We start from the raw sequence: 14,340 nt of genomic DNA, 5'->3' as shown, positions 1-14,340 counted from the left end.
GCAAGCATCTTGCTTAGGGGGCACTTGGCAGGGGGAGGAGCCAGAAGTGCCAGCCGGGAACCTGAGAAGGATTGGGCTGCTGTGGCTCACTAATGCATAAGAATGCAACCCAAGCCTAGTTACCTTTTTTTAGATGACCAAATGCTACAGGGACATCGTTATGAACTGACCAGCCCGTTCAGGAATTTGTACCATCTTCTTAAAAGGTAACACTGCTTTCCAAGGGTTACAATTGGTCCTTACTACCATATTATACCTGTATATATCACTGCGAAAACTGGAATAAGTTACTCTCTCACCAGAATTCTTAGAAAAACACATCTGGTTTGATCATCTGCCAAGCTGTAAAACGGGCAGGACTCCTTGGCAAAAGTAATCTATAGCCAAGTTTCTTGTCATACTTTCTCAGTATTATCACACTTGTTATCTCTATTCTGTCATTACTTAATTATATGTAGTTTGATTTTTACCTACAAGTGTTTTTGGGGGGTTTTCAAGCTGTGCGAAGAGAGAATCATACAAACTATCACACAAACATATTTGTGACTTATTTTCATGCATTCAAAATGGCAGCCCATGCAAAATGAATGGGTTGCCTAAAATGAATACTCCATGCAAAAAAAAAAAAAAAAGTACCATGAAGCTCACTGTTAAAGCGGAGGTCCACCCTAAAGTGGAGCTTCCGCTCATTGGAATTTTCCCCCCCTCCGGCGCCACAATTGGCACCTTTCAGGGGGGAGGGGGGTGCAGGTATCTGTACAGTACAGGTATCTGCACCCACTTCCGGCGTAGATTCTGCAGAAGGTACGCCCCTTTCTGCAGAATCTACGCCCCTTTCCGAAAGTCCCCCGCTGCCTGCTGGGAAACACATGGATCCCAGAGACAGTGGGGACCATCCTTATTGCGCAGCGCGACTCGCGCATGCGCAGTAGGGAACCGGGAAATTAAGCCGAAAGGCTCCACTTCCTGATTCCCATACCCAAGATGGCGGCAGCAGCACCCGAGAGACAATCGAGAGATCGGCTTCGGGTGCTGACATCGCGGGCGCGCTGGGCGGCTAAGTGTCATTTATTTATATACAATTAGTGCTGCGCTTAAAGGCACCTATTTAAATAGGTGAAAAAAGTGTATTATGTGCATAACTAACAATACAAGCAAGTGAGTAAAAAAGTTCATGAAATGTTTGAGAACAGTCCCAAAGTTAATCACTCTGGTGCATCCAAAGCTTAGTTAAAAGTCCACAGATGGCATTCAAGGTGAATTATCCTGCTACGTTCTCAGACCTCGGCAACTCTTGAAATTGAATTATAAGCGAGTAGAAAGAATAAGTACCCTTACCGGATAAGTTGGACACATCCACCTTATAGTAGTGTGTCTTGCAAGCTTATGGGGGGGCTCCAGCCACTCACCCCGGTACACCGACCAGATGTTGTTTTCCTCTCAGGGTTCCTTACGGTATCCAGATGAAAAAGGTGAGTAGGATTTCCGTACCATAAACTGCTATAGGACTTGGTGCCAGAAGTCTCGTGAGAGTTCACCATAAAAGGAATAAAGCATAAAAAACGCCTCGCATGGTGAAATACAACCAATGATGGTTTATTGAAAAAAGTTTTTGATAAACAGAACTAAAATTATAAAATCACGTGATACATAAAAAATAGCAATGTGGGGAGCAAACAACTGCTGGCCCTATGCGTTTCGACCTCAAGGTCTTCAACAGGCTATGCCCCTGTTGAAGACTTTGAGGTCGAAACGCGTAGGGCCAGCATTTGTTTGCTCCCCACATTGCTATTTTTTATGTATCACGTGATTTTATAATTTTAGTAGGGGCCTTTATTGAAAGATCAAGTCTAAAATGGAGCAAAAATCTAAATGGCGGCCAGTTTCTAAGAAATTATGTGCATGTTGAAATATACAACCACCACTAACAAACCTGCACAAATAGCAAATGTGATAATAAGAGCAGCTCGTTGTATGTAAGAAATAGAAATAAAAGAAAATTAATTAATTAGAACCGCGCTCTCTCAAAGTTTAAAAGTGCAAATACTCAACAAAAAAAAAAGCATAAACCAAAATCACAAGCACAATCAAACATGTGGTCTGAAAATTATGTATAATGTCCACAAAGTATGTAATCAAAAAATAAATATAAATATTGAAAGTGGATGATCAAAAAATTGATGATATACAAATTTTCATTCAATTCATGTGAGTCTTCCGATTCTTGGTGTGCAACAAGGAATTGATCTTCCATCACCTGCCACACATCCTACTCACTAGAATCCCATGACACCCATTACAGGTAGTCGTATACGCCTGTGGATAATGCCAATGGAGAATCCTCACAGCCACAGCTCCGTTCCAAGCGGGTGATCGATCAAGATCCCAGAAACCTGTAACAGGTACTTGTAAACGCTTGTGGAACTCGATGTGAACATTAGCGTAACAACAGCATCAATCCAATCAGATATCCAAGGATTAATAAAGAGAAAAGGGGCTTCCATGGTGAAGTATATCACAGTTTATTCCAAAAAGTAGGTTAAAAATAAGTTTAAAATCAAGTCTCCAGCTTTTTCTACCAGGCTCAGTCAGGGTAAATTTGACCCCATTACCTTGCTGTCGATGGAAAAGCACCATTTTATATCTTGCGATTGTTTCCAAATTTTGGCAAAAAGTGAAATTTTGTTTTTGCTAACAAATCTGCACATACATGGCCAGCTTTAAAGTACAGCTAAAGGCAAAACTTTTTTTTTTTTTTAGTTTTGGATAGCGCAGAGAGGGATTAGAACATTTGCCAGTTTTTATTGCTGTCTGTGCCCCCATTAGGGAGATTCATCCTTTGTCATATTTACCATTATCATTGATATAAAGAAAATCACAAATTTTGGGTTGTTCCCCAGAAATGTAATGGAGAGAAGATCTTCCAATAGGGACACTAGTACTGGTGAACTGGGGGTCCCCAAGGAATTCTCTGAATTTGCAGCTATTTCCTCTCACTTCCTGTTTGGTTATGTGACAGGAAATTAAGGCAAATCTCTGCAATGGGACAAAAGAAAAATAAAATGAAAAAATCTGAATGGTTCCAACACTCCCTGGCACAAAAATGAGGGAAAAAAAAGTGTTGCCTATAGTACTGGGTTCACGCTATTGCGAATTTCATTACATTCCAATTTGCACATCAGGAGATTGTGACCGGCTCTCAAATCTCCGGAGCAAATTGCACAGGAGTCCTGTCTGTAAATTGGTCAGTTTCAGGTCTGAATTCAGCCAAAAATTTGGGCTGAAACAGTGAAGAGGGACGCACTGGACCCCTGCTGTGAGCTGCTCCGTGCTGCGGTGTGAACCCAGCCTTAAAGTGGTTGTAAACCCTTACAACCAACTTTGACCTACAGGTAAGCCTAGATTAAGGCTTACCTGTAGGTCCAAGCAATATCTCCTAAACCTACGCGGTTTAGAAGATTATTTGCCGAAAGACAGGCACCGCTGTCTGTGGCGCATGCTCCGTAGACAGAGGCGCACTGAGCACGCCGCGGTCAACGGCGATATGCCGCGAGTGGCGGCTCCCGTGCACATGTGTGGGAGTGACGTCATCGCGGCTTCGCCGAATTACAGCGGCGGAGCAGCGAGACCCACCGAGAAGATGGATGCGCCGGACTACAGGGGACAGCGGTGACTTCGCTGGCTCCTGTGTCAGGTAAGTGACACATAATGGACTACTATGCGATGCATAGTAGTCCATTATGTTTTACCTTTGCAGGGAATGAAAGAGGAAGTAAACTCATCAGGGTTTAGTTCCTCTTTAAGTTGTCCATCTTTGTTTAGGGGTCTTCCTGAAACTTGCCGTCCCTGAGTCAGTGGTTATCTCCCTATTCCCTCAATAGAGGTTCTATCTCTTCCCCGCCATAGCTTTATATGGAGTTAACTTTTCCAGTGTAACAATATAACTTATTATAACAACTGACGTCAAACCAGTGGTGCATAGTCTATCTTCGGTCACCCTGTTAAAAAAAAAATATATATGTATATATAGGTTTGTAAAATATCCTTGTTTCTAAAAAAAGAAAAAAACATAATGAACAAGCAATATAAAAATGGACAAGTGCAAAACATTCTGTTTCATAAGATATAATAAGCCAGGGCTTGGTGTAAAGCAAATATACATATAAATAAGCGAGGAGCAGATTGTAATAAAATAATTCATTGCCATTTTATGAAGACAGATGTGAGAGAAACATGCTTTGTATGGTTATGGGTTTTATGCAGATTTATAATCCGGACCCTGGAGACCATATTCTATTTAAACAGTGGGCAAACATCTATTCATTGCATCTAAGGCTCGGAATAAAGCTTTTCGGTGGGAAGAAATTGAACTGCTTGGGAACCGTTGAAATGGAAATTGTATTTTAGGTGAAGTGAGACGAATATGAAATATTCATGACGCAGAAGGTATATAAAGTTGTTTTTATGTGCTTTAACTGTATTTAAAGTGTACTCATTGTAAATGGGTTATAAACGGAGAGGGAAAATAACTTCAGACGTCTAGAGGTGGTTTATTGGATTTCAGTGCCAATGTGATTTTGCATGGCGCCACTGTCCCAGCCTACAGTGCCTTGGAAAGGTATTCATGCCGCTTGACATTTTCCACATATTGTCATGCTGCAACCAAAAACTTAAATGTATTTTATTGGGATTTTGTGATAGACCAACACAAAGCGACACATAATTGTGGAGTGGAAGGAAAATGATTTTCAAAATAAAAATCTAATTTATTTTACAAATAAATATCTGCAAAGTGTGGCGTGCATTTGTATTCAGCCCCCCTTTAGTCTGATACCCCTAACTAAAATCAAGTGGAACCAATTGCCTTCAGAAGTCACATAATTGGTAAATAGAATCTGCCTGTGTGTAGAAACGGAAAGGTTTCTTCACAGTAAGAGCTGTGAAAATATTGACTAGACTCCCTGCAGAGGTGGTTCTGGCCAGCTCAGTGGATTGCTTTAAGAAAGGCCTGGATTATTTCCTAAGTGTACATAATATAACTGGGTACTAACATTTATAGGTAAAGTTGATCCGGGGAAAATCCGATTGCCTCTCGGGGGATCAGGAAGGAATTATTTCCCCTGCTTTAGCAAATCGGATCATGCTCTGCTGGGGTTTTTTGCCTTCCTCTGGATCAACTGTGGGTATAGAATTGGGTATATGGGCTGGTATGATATTTATTATATATATATTTTTTTTAGTGGTTGAACTGGATGGACTTGTGTCTTTTTTCAACCTGACTAACTATGTAGTTTAAAATCAGTATAAATACAGCTGTTCCGGGAAGCCCCTCGGAGGTTTGTTAGAGAACCTTGGTGAACAAACAGCATCATGAAGACCAAGGAACACACCAGACAGGTCAGGGATAAATGAATACAAAAGCCCACCATTTATCATTTTCCTTCCACTTCACAACTATACGTTTTTGGTTGTAACATGACAAAACGTGGGAAATTTCAAGGGGTATGAATACTTTTTCAAGGCACTGTATAACTTATGCTTAACTGGTTCCCAACCGGCTCACGCAGATATATTGCAGCAGAATGGCTCTCCTGGGTGAAATCCTGTATATATACAGCTTTGCCCAGAAAAAACCACCAGAGGGCATTCATGCTGCCGCTGCACAGCGGGGGACCTGATGCACATGGCCGACGTGCACGAGAGCCAGCACGGGGATTTGTGTGTCTGTAAACACACAAATCCCTATGCCGTCAGAGGAGACGGATCGTGTGTTCCTACAAAGTAGGAAAATCGATCTGTCATCTCTCCTAGTTAGACCCATCCCCACAGTTAGAACACAGTTAACCCCTTGATTGCCCCCTAGTGTTAAACTCTTCCCTGCCACTGACATTCACACAGTAATCAGTGCATTTTTATAGCACTGATCGCTGTATAAAAATGTCAATGGTCCAAAAAATGTGTCAAAAGTCTCCGATCTGTCCATCGCAATGTTACAATACTGCAAAAAAAAGAAATAAAAAAGAAATAAAAAAAAAATCACATATCACCACTATTACTAGTAAAAAAGCCATAAATCTTTTGCGCAAAAACCAATCAATATACGCCTATTGCGATTTTTTTTTTACCAAAAATACGTAGAAGAATATATTGAATATTAAACTGATGAGAACGTTTCTTTTTTTTTTTTTTTTTTTTTTTTTTTTTTAAACGGTCACACTTTGTTTATAGCGCAAAAAAAAGAAAAAAAAATGCAGAGGTTATCAAATACCACCAAAAGAAAGCTCTATGTGTAGGGAAAAGAGGATGTCCATTTTGTTTGGGTACAGCAATTGTCAGTTAAAACGATGCAGTGCCAAATTTTAAAAAGTGCTCTGGTCAGAAGGGGGTAAAATCTTCCGGGGCTGAAGTGGTTAAACTATTCGATCTAAAGGTGTTGCGCTATCTATATGAAGTGAAGTCATAAAACATCCAGTCAAGTGAAGAATAAATAAAAACACATACGGTATGTGCAAAAATTAAGAAAAAGTTCAAATATGATCCAATAAAGTCCATCAAAAGGTAGAAAAGTGCTCTTGTGCAAAAAGATCATTGATACACATTTAACCACTTCAGCCCCGGAAGATTTTGCCCCCTTCCTGACCAGAGCACTTTTTACAATTTGGCAGTGTGTCGCTTTAACCGACAATTGAGCGGTCATTAGACGTTGCACCCAATCGAAATTTGCATCTCACCCCCAAGAGCTTGCTTTTGGTCATATTTGATCACCTTTGCGTTTTGTTTTTTTTGTGCTATAAACAAAAAAGAACAATTTTGAAAAAAAAATATATTTTTTACTTTTTGCTATAATAAATATCCCCAAAAAAGGTTTTCAAAAACAAAATTTCTTCATCAGTTCAGGCCAATATATATTCTTGTACATATTTTTGGTTAAAAAAAAAAAAAGTATTGCAATAAGCATATATTGATTGGTTTGCGCAAGTTATAGCATCTGCAAACTATGGGAAAGATTTATGGTATTTTTATTATTATTTTTTATTAGTAATGGTGGTGATCTGCGATTTTTAGCGGTACTGCAATGGACAGATCGGAGACTTGACACTTTTTGGCATTTATACAGCGATCAGTGTTATAAAAATGCACATATTACTGTGTGAATCTCGCTGGCAGGGAAGGGGTTAACAGTAGGGGGCGATCAAGTAGTCAATTGTGTGTTCCCTCAGCATGTTATAACTGTATGGGGATAGGACTGACTATGAGAGGAGACATATCAAATTTCCTCTGGTGGCCGAAAAAGGGAAGGACGTACTCGTATGGGATTATGCCCAGGGGAGCCATTCTGCCGCAGTATATCTGTGCGACAGCTGGGAACCGGTTAACAAATACCAAAGTGGAAGCAAATGAACAAAATGAAATTTACATGGCAAGTTGGAGGGCGGGGGACATCATGGATCCTCGCCACCCTTACACTTTGAACAAATTTGCTATTTTCCACAGCCAGAGCCAAAATGGTTTCACAGCTCTGAACCCAGAAGGGATCAGAGTGCTGCCACGTTCATACCACCCTTACCCTACAATATAAGACCGGGACCTATGATGGATATATTTAGATCACAAGAGTGACTGTACAGAATAGAAATATTTTAGCAGGTAAGAGATCACATTTAGTTCATAACCATGATTAAGTAATTGGTCTGGAGTTTAGAACCCATAAAAATTGATCTTATAATCTCTAACCCGATGTATCAAATTAACCCTCAACACTAATGCAGTTCCCAAACACACATCCCTCCACCCAACACTTATGAATATCAGTTTTTTTGTTTTGTTTTTTAAACTACAATGAAGTAATACTAAGATGCAATTGGAAATTGACGAAAGGTTACGCAACAACCTAAAATTCATAATGGGATTATTTAAGACGGGGCTCCACAAATCCCAGACATCAGGTCGTAATAGCAACTAGAAATTGTGTCCTGGTGCCTGGGCTTTTGTCAGCTCATTCACTGCGGGCATCAGGCACCATTAAGACTCAGCCTCCCGACTGCGGCCATCCCCTGTGCAACATCTGCTGCCAATGCACATCGGCGACGGATAATGTTACACAAGACAGATACGTGCACAGCAGTTAGGAGGGCATAATGAGGAGTTTCGCCCTATAACAGGTTTTTACGGTCATTCTTCCCAGCCAGCCTATAACCTTGATGTACTCCAACAATATAATGTAGCGCTCAAAACAGGCTGTGAAAAGCACATGTGACAAATAGTGAAAAATAAAATAACATAAATAAATATATGAATAAAAGTCCAAATATTCAGCAAGTACAAAAAGTCTTTAGGGTCCCCGCAGGACAAGAATGGTGATAAATCACGTGAAATAAACGCTAAAAGGTGATCATAAAGACATCTTGAAGCAGTGGATTCTCGGTGAAAATAAACAAGATGGGTACTCTTACCGGAACCATGAGGTCATATATGCATATAAAGATAGGTGAATCTCTACAGGTCTACCAGCCGTTTAAATTTCTGGAGGTCCTCTGGTCGTAGGAGGAATGATCCGTATCGTCCCCAAGATGCCTGTTTCTCCAGGGTCCTGATGGAATGGACGGAAAAGAAGCTCAACTCCAACAAAAACCAGGAATGGTGAGTGACTCCAAACTCGTATAGAAGATCACATAAAGGACAAAAAAGAACAGCTTCCCATAGTGTAGATGAAAAATATCGAATGGCTGTTTATTGGCATAAACTCAGCAAATACAAAATGTATAAAATATTTAATGCCCCTGTTGAAGTCCTATGGGACGAAACGCGTAGGGCGTGGTAGTCATGTTCCCCGTGTTGCTTTCTTTTAAGTGATCACGCTTTTTATTTTTATTTTAAATATTTTATACATTTTGTATTTGCTGAGTTTATGCCAATAAACAGCCATTTGATATTTTTCATCTACACTATGGGAAGCTGTTCTTTTTTGTCCTTTATGTGATCTTCTACACGAGTTTGGAGTCGCTCACCATTCCTGGTCTTTGTTGGAGTTGAGCTTCTTTTTCGTCCATTCCATCGGGACCCTGGAGAAACAGGCATCTTGGTGACGATACGGATCATTCCTCCTACGACCAGAGGACCTCCAGAAATTTAAACGGCTGGTAGACCTGTAGAGATTCACCTATCTTTATATGCACATATGACCTCATGGTTCTGGTAAGAGTACCCATCTTGTTTATTTTCACTGAGAATCCACTGCTTCAAGATGTCTTTATGATCACCTTTTAGCGTTTATTTCATGTGATTTATCACAATTCTTGTTCTGCGGGGACTCTAAAGACTATTTGTACTTACTGAATATTTGGACTTTTATTCATATATTTATTTTTATTTTTCACTATTTGTCACATGTGCTTTTCACAGCCTGTTTTGTGCGCTACATTATATTGTTGGAGTTTTATATGAATTTGGTTATGTTCGTATGTAGCTGCTGGTTTATGCACTAATTTTTACTTTTGGGGTTAGCGCAATATATTTTCCTTTTTTTTTTTTTTTTTTTTTAAATAACCTTGATGTAGTCGGTGGTTATTGGCTCACCACTCTGCTGTAAGTTAGGGTGCCCAAATTACTTGCATTGCCCCAGGTGCTGACAGTCTACACTACCTATGCCAACGTACTCCTATTTTTAGCTAGCTCCTAGATTCAAAAATGTGTCCAGCCCGATTTAAGAGTCTTACCGTTTTTCTTCTAAGTCAAAGTATTTATATCTAGTACTTTTAGGTGTGCTGGCTGCAGTTACCCAGCCACGTGTAAGACCACGGTTTTGATATGCTGGTCTTTGGTTGGAAAGTGTTTACGGGCATGTGCACTGGGGCAGGTGATGAAAATGGAGGTGATGAAAATGAATAATTGCATCCATATTGAGGAAAAAAAAAAAAAAAAGTTTGAATCTGCAAAGCATTGCAACCATGATCGGTTTACCAATGTGGACACCCAACCCTTTGAGAAAAACACACTGTATATACACCAATCAACCATAACGTTATGTTCACTGACAGGTTAAGTGAACATTGATTACTTTGTTACAATGGAATCTGAAAGCTGGTGGGATATATTAGGCAGCAAGTAAACACATCCTCCCTAAAACGGATGTGTTGAAAGCAGAAAAAAAATGGGCATCACAGTTTATGTATTATGTATGTAGCCACAGACAGGTCAGGGTGCCCATGATGACCCATGTCCACATCCAAAAGTGGGCACATAAGCATCAAAACTGGACAAAAGATCAATGGAAGAAGGTGGCCTGGTCTGATGAGCCACATATGAATGGCGATATGTGTATTTGTTGCTTACCTAGGGAAGATCTGGCACCTGGATGCAGTATATGGGACGAAAGCTGGGGTAGGTAGTGTTTTGGGTAATGTTCTGCTGGGAAACCTTAGGTCCTGGCATTCACGTGAATGTTACTTTGACACTTTTGTTACGTGCCACCTACCTAAATATTGTTGCTGACCAAGTACACCCCTTCACAGGAACTGTATTCTCTGAAGACAGTGGCCTCTTTCAGCAGAGTAATGCCCTCTGCCACATGGCAAAAATGGTTCAAGAATGGTAGGAGTAACATGACTAGTTCACAGTGTTGATTTGGCCTCCAAATTCTCCAGCTCTCAATCCATAGAGCATCTATGGCAGGGATATGCAATTAGCGGACCTCCAGCTGTTGCAGAACTACAAGTCCCATGAGGCATAGCAAGACTGACAGCCACAAGCATGGCGCCCAGAGGCCGAGGCATGATGGGACTTCTTGTTTTGCAACAGCTGGAGGTCCGCTAATTGCATATCCCTGATCTATAGGATGTGCTGGAAAAAAACAAGTTCAATCCATGGAGGCCCCACCTTGCAATTTACAGCACTTAAAGGATCTGATGACTTGGTGACAGATATCACAGCGATCTACTGGCATGCAGGCTGCAACGGGTCAGAGCTGTTTCGGTGGCAAAACGTGGACTACTCAATATTTGGGGAGTGATCATAAGGTTATGGCTGATCAGTGTATTCATTAGAAAGAATATTTTAGGTTGCATGCTGCTATGTGCTATGTCAATGTAAAGAAAACCATTTAAATAAATCAACACGGGTAAAAGAAAATATAAACCAGATTTTTTTATTTAAACATCAGTCATGACATTCTGAAAAGAGCAATACATTTCATAGATAACTGACAGAGTGCAAGTTCTAGGAACGGAAAACCAACAATGTGCCAAAAAGATTAAACATCCTCGCAGGCTTCTATCCTACTACACGTGCAAGAATTCAGGAATAAAAGCAACTACAATTTAAAAACAAACAAAAAAAGCGCAAACTGTGCGTTGGTGTAGTGACAGCGTTCTGTTGAAGAGGTAAAGGCAACAGTCTGGTCATTTTGGATATATTGTTTTTGTCCTTTCACAAATAACTTATAGTAGATCTGTAAGGTTTATTTATTTATTTTAACATACAGTATCTCACAAAATTGAGTACACCCCTCACATTTTGTAAATATTTTATTCTATCTTTTCATGTGACAACACTGAAGAAATGACACTTGTCTACAATGTAAAGTAGTGAGTGTACAGCTTGTATAACAGTGTCAATTTGCTGTCCCCTCAAAATAACTCAACACACAGCCATTAATGTCTAAACTGCTGGCAACAAAAGTGAGCACACCCCTAAGTGAAAATGTCCAAATTGGGCCCAATTAGCAATTTTCCCTCCCCAGTGTCATGTGACTCGTTTAGTGTTACAAGGTTTCAGGTGTGAATGGGGAGCAGGTGTGTTACATTTGGTGTTATCCCTCTCTCTCGCTCTCATACTGGTCACTGGAAGTTCAACATGGCACCTCATGGCAAATAACTCTGTAAGGATCTGAAAAAAAGAATTGTTGCTCTACATGAAGATGGCCTAGACCAGTGATGGCAAACTTTGGCACCCTAGATGTTTTGGAACTACATTTCCCATGATGCTCATGCACTCTGCAGTGTAGTTGAACATCATGGGAAATGTAGTTCCAAAACATCTGGGGTGCCAAAGTTCGCCATCACTGGCTTAGGCTATAAGAAGATTACCAAGACCCTGAAACTGAGCTGCAGCATGGTGTCCAAGACCATACAGTGGTTTAACAGGACAGGTTCCACTCAGAACAGGCCTCACCATGGTCGACCAAAGAAGTTGAGTGCACATGCTGAGCTTCATATCCAGAGGTTGTCTTTGGGAAATAGACATATGAGTGCTGCCAGCATTGCTGCAGAGGTTGAAGGGGTCAGCCTGTCAGTGCTCAGACCATACTCCGCACACTGCATCAAATTGGTCTGCATTGCTGTTGTCCCAGAAGGAAGCCTCTTCTAAAGATGATGCACAAGAAAGCCAGCAACCAGTTTGCTGAAGACAAGCAGACTAAGGACATGGATTACTGGAACCATGTCCTGTGGTCTGATGAGACCAAGATAAACTTATTTGGTTCAGATGGTTTCAAGCGTGTGTGGCAGCAACCAGGTGAGTAGTATAAAATGTGTCTTGCCTACAGTCAAGCATGGTGAGGGGAGTGTCATGGTCTGGGGCTGCATGAGTGCTGCTGGCACTGGGGGGCTACAGTTCATTGAGGGAACAATGAATTCCAAAAAGTACTGTGACATACTGAAGCAGAGCATGATCCCCTCCCTTCGCCAACATAACGACCCCAAACCTCCAAGACGACCACTGCCTTGCAAAAGAAGCTGAGGGTAAAGCTGATGGACTGGTCAAGCACATCTCCAGACCTAAACCTATTGAGCATCTATGGGGCATCCTCAAATGGAAGGTGGAGGAGTGCAAGGTCTCTAACATCTACCAGCTCTGTGATGTTATCATAGAGAAGTGAAAGAGGGTTCCAGTGGCAACATGTTAAGCTCTGGCGAACTCCATGATCAAGAGGGTTAAGGCAGTGCTGGAAAATAATGGTGACCACACAAAATAGACACTTTAGGACCAAGTTGGACATTTTCACTTAGTGGTGTATACACGTTTGTTGCCAACACTTTAGGACCAAGTTGGACATTTTCACTTAGTGGTGTATACACGTTTGTTGCCAACAGTTTAGACAGTATTGGCTAAGTGTTGAGTTATTTTGAGGGGACAGCAAATTTACACTGCTATACAAACTGTACACTCACTACTATTGTAGCAAAGTGTAATTTCTTCAGGGTAGTCACATGAAAACTTATAAACTATTTACAAAAAAATGTGAGGGGTGTACTCATTTTTTGTGAGATACTGTATAAATAGCATTCATATATATTCAGAAAAAAAAAAAAAAAAAGACAGCTGTGAACTATAAAAACAACAGGTGCCAATGCCACCCACTCCCCTGAGAAGTCCTTCTAAAATAAAACCGATATTTGAGTTCTGGGGGAACACAAGTGTTCTCAAGTCACCAACTGCAGCTCCTCCGCAAGTATTGTGCAGTCAGCCTAGGAGGTGTGGGCGTGCGTTTTCTGATGGATTCCGCATACATATAGTTAAACTCATACTATACTGTATATGCAGAGGAAAGAGTGAGACCCCATCATAATTAGCTGTGGCCTGTAGAACAAGCACCCACCCCAGTTGAAATGTGTTTTGGCAGACATACCGTTAGGTCAGTTCTGTTCATTCCAATATCCTAAACCAGTGATGGCGAACCTTGGCACTCCAGATGTTTTGGAACTACATTTCCCATGATGCTCTGGTACCTTGCATTGTAGTGGAGCATCATGGGAAATGTAGTTTCAAAACATCTGGGGTGCCAAGGTTCTCCATCACTGTCCTAAACCATGCAGTACCTACTGTAAGTGAGAATATTCTCTTGCAGGGGTTACCATCTCTGTTCTAGAAATACAACCGTTATGGACACACTTTCCTGTGTACGATGCATGGTTCCTCACTGCATTGATGTGGTTCCACCTGCCAACTGCTACCCTGCCAGTCCTGCAGATGCACCGATGTGATGTAGCAGTCAGTGGATGAAACCACAGAGGTGCTGGTTGGGTGTAGCTATGCAAGAGAGTGAAGATTATAGTCATTGGGAGGCAGGACCGGGAACTTATTAACCATGAAATGGATTTTCAATGCAAGAGGTACATCCTAAATAATCACTTAAGGACCGCTCACCGCATATACCGTATTTGCCGGCGTATAAGACGACCTTTTACACTTAAAAAAACTGAGCAAAAAGGAGGGGTCGTCTTATACGCCGGGTCAGCTGCTGGGATGCCTTCTGGCTGTCCGGTAATACTGTATGTAGCTTCGGCTACATACAGTATATACCACTGAACCAATCCCAGTGAGCGATGTATTCAAATGAATACA

Source organism: Lithobates pipiens, unplaced genomic scaffold (genome assembly GCF_037356315.1).
Source record: "Lithobates pipiens isolate NorthernLeopardFrog02 unplaced genomic scaffold, aLitPip1_a1.2 Scaffold_17, whole genome shotgun sequence".
NCBI lineage: Eukaryota > Metazoa > Chordata > Amphibia > Anura > Ranidae > Lithobates > Lithobates pipiens.
This window is presented reverse-complemented; position numbering follows the sequence as displayed.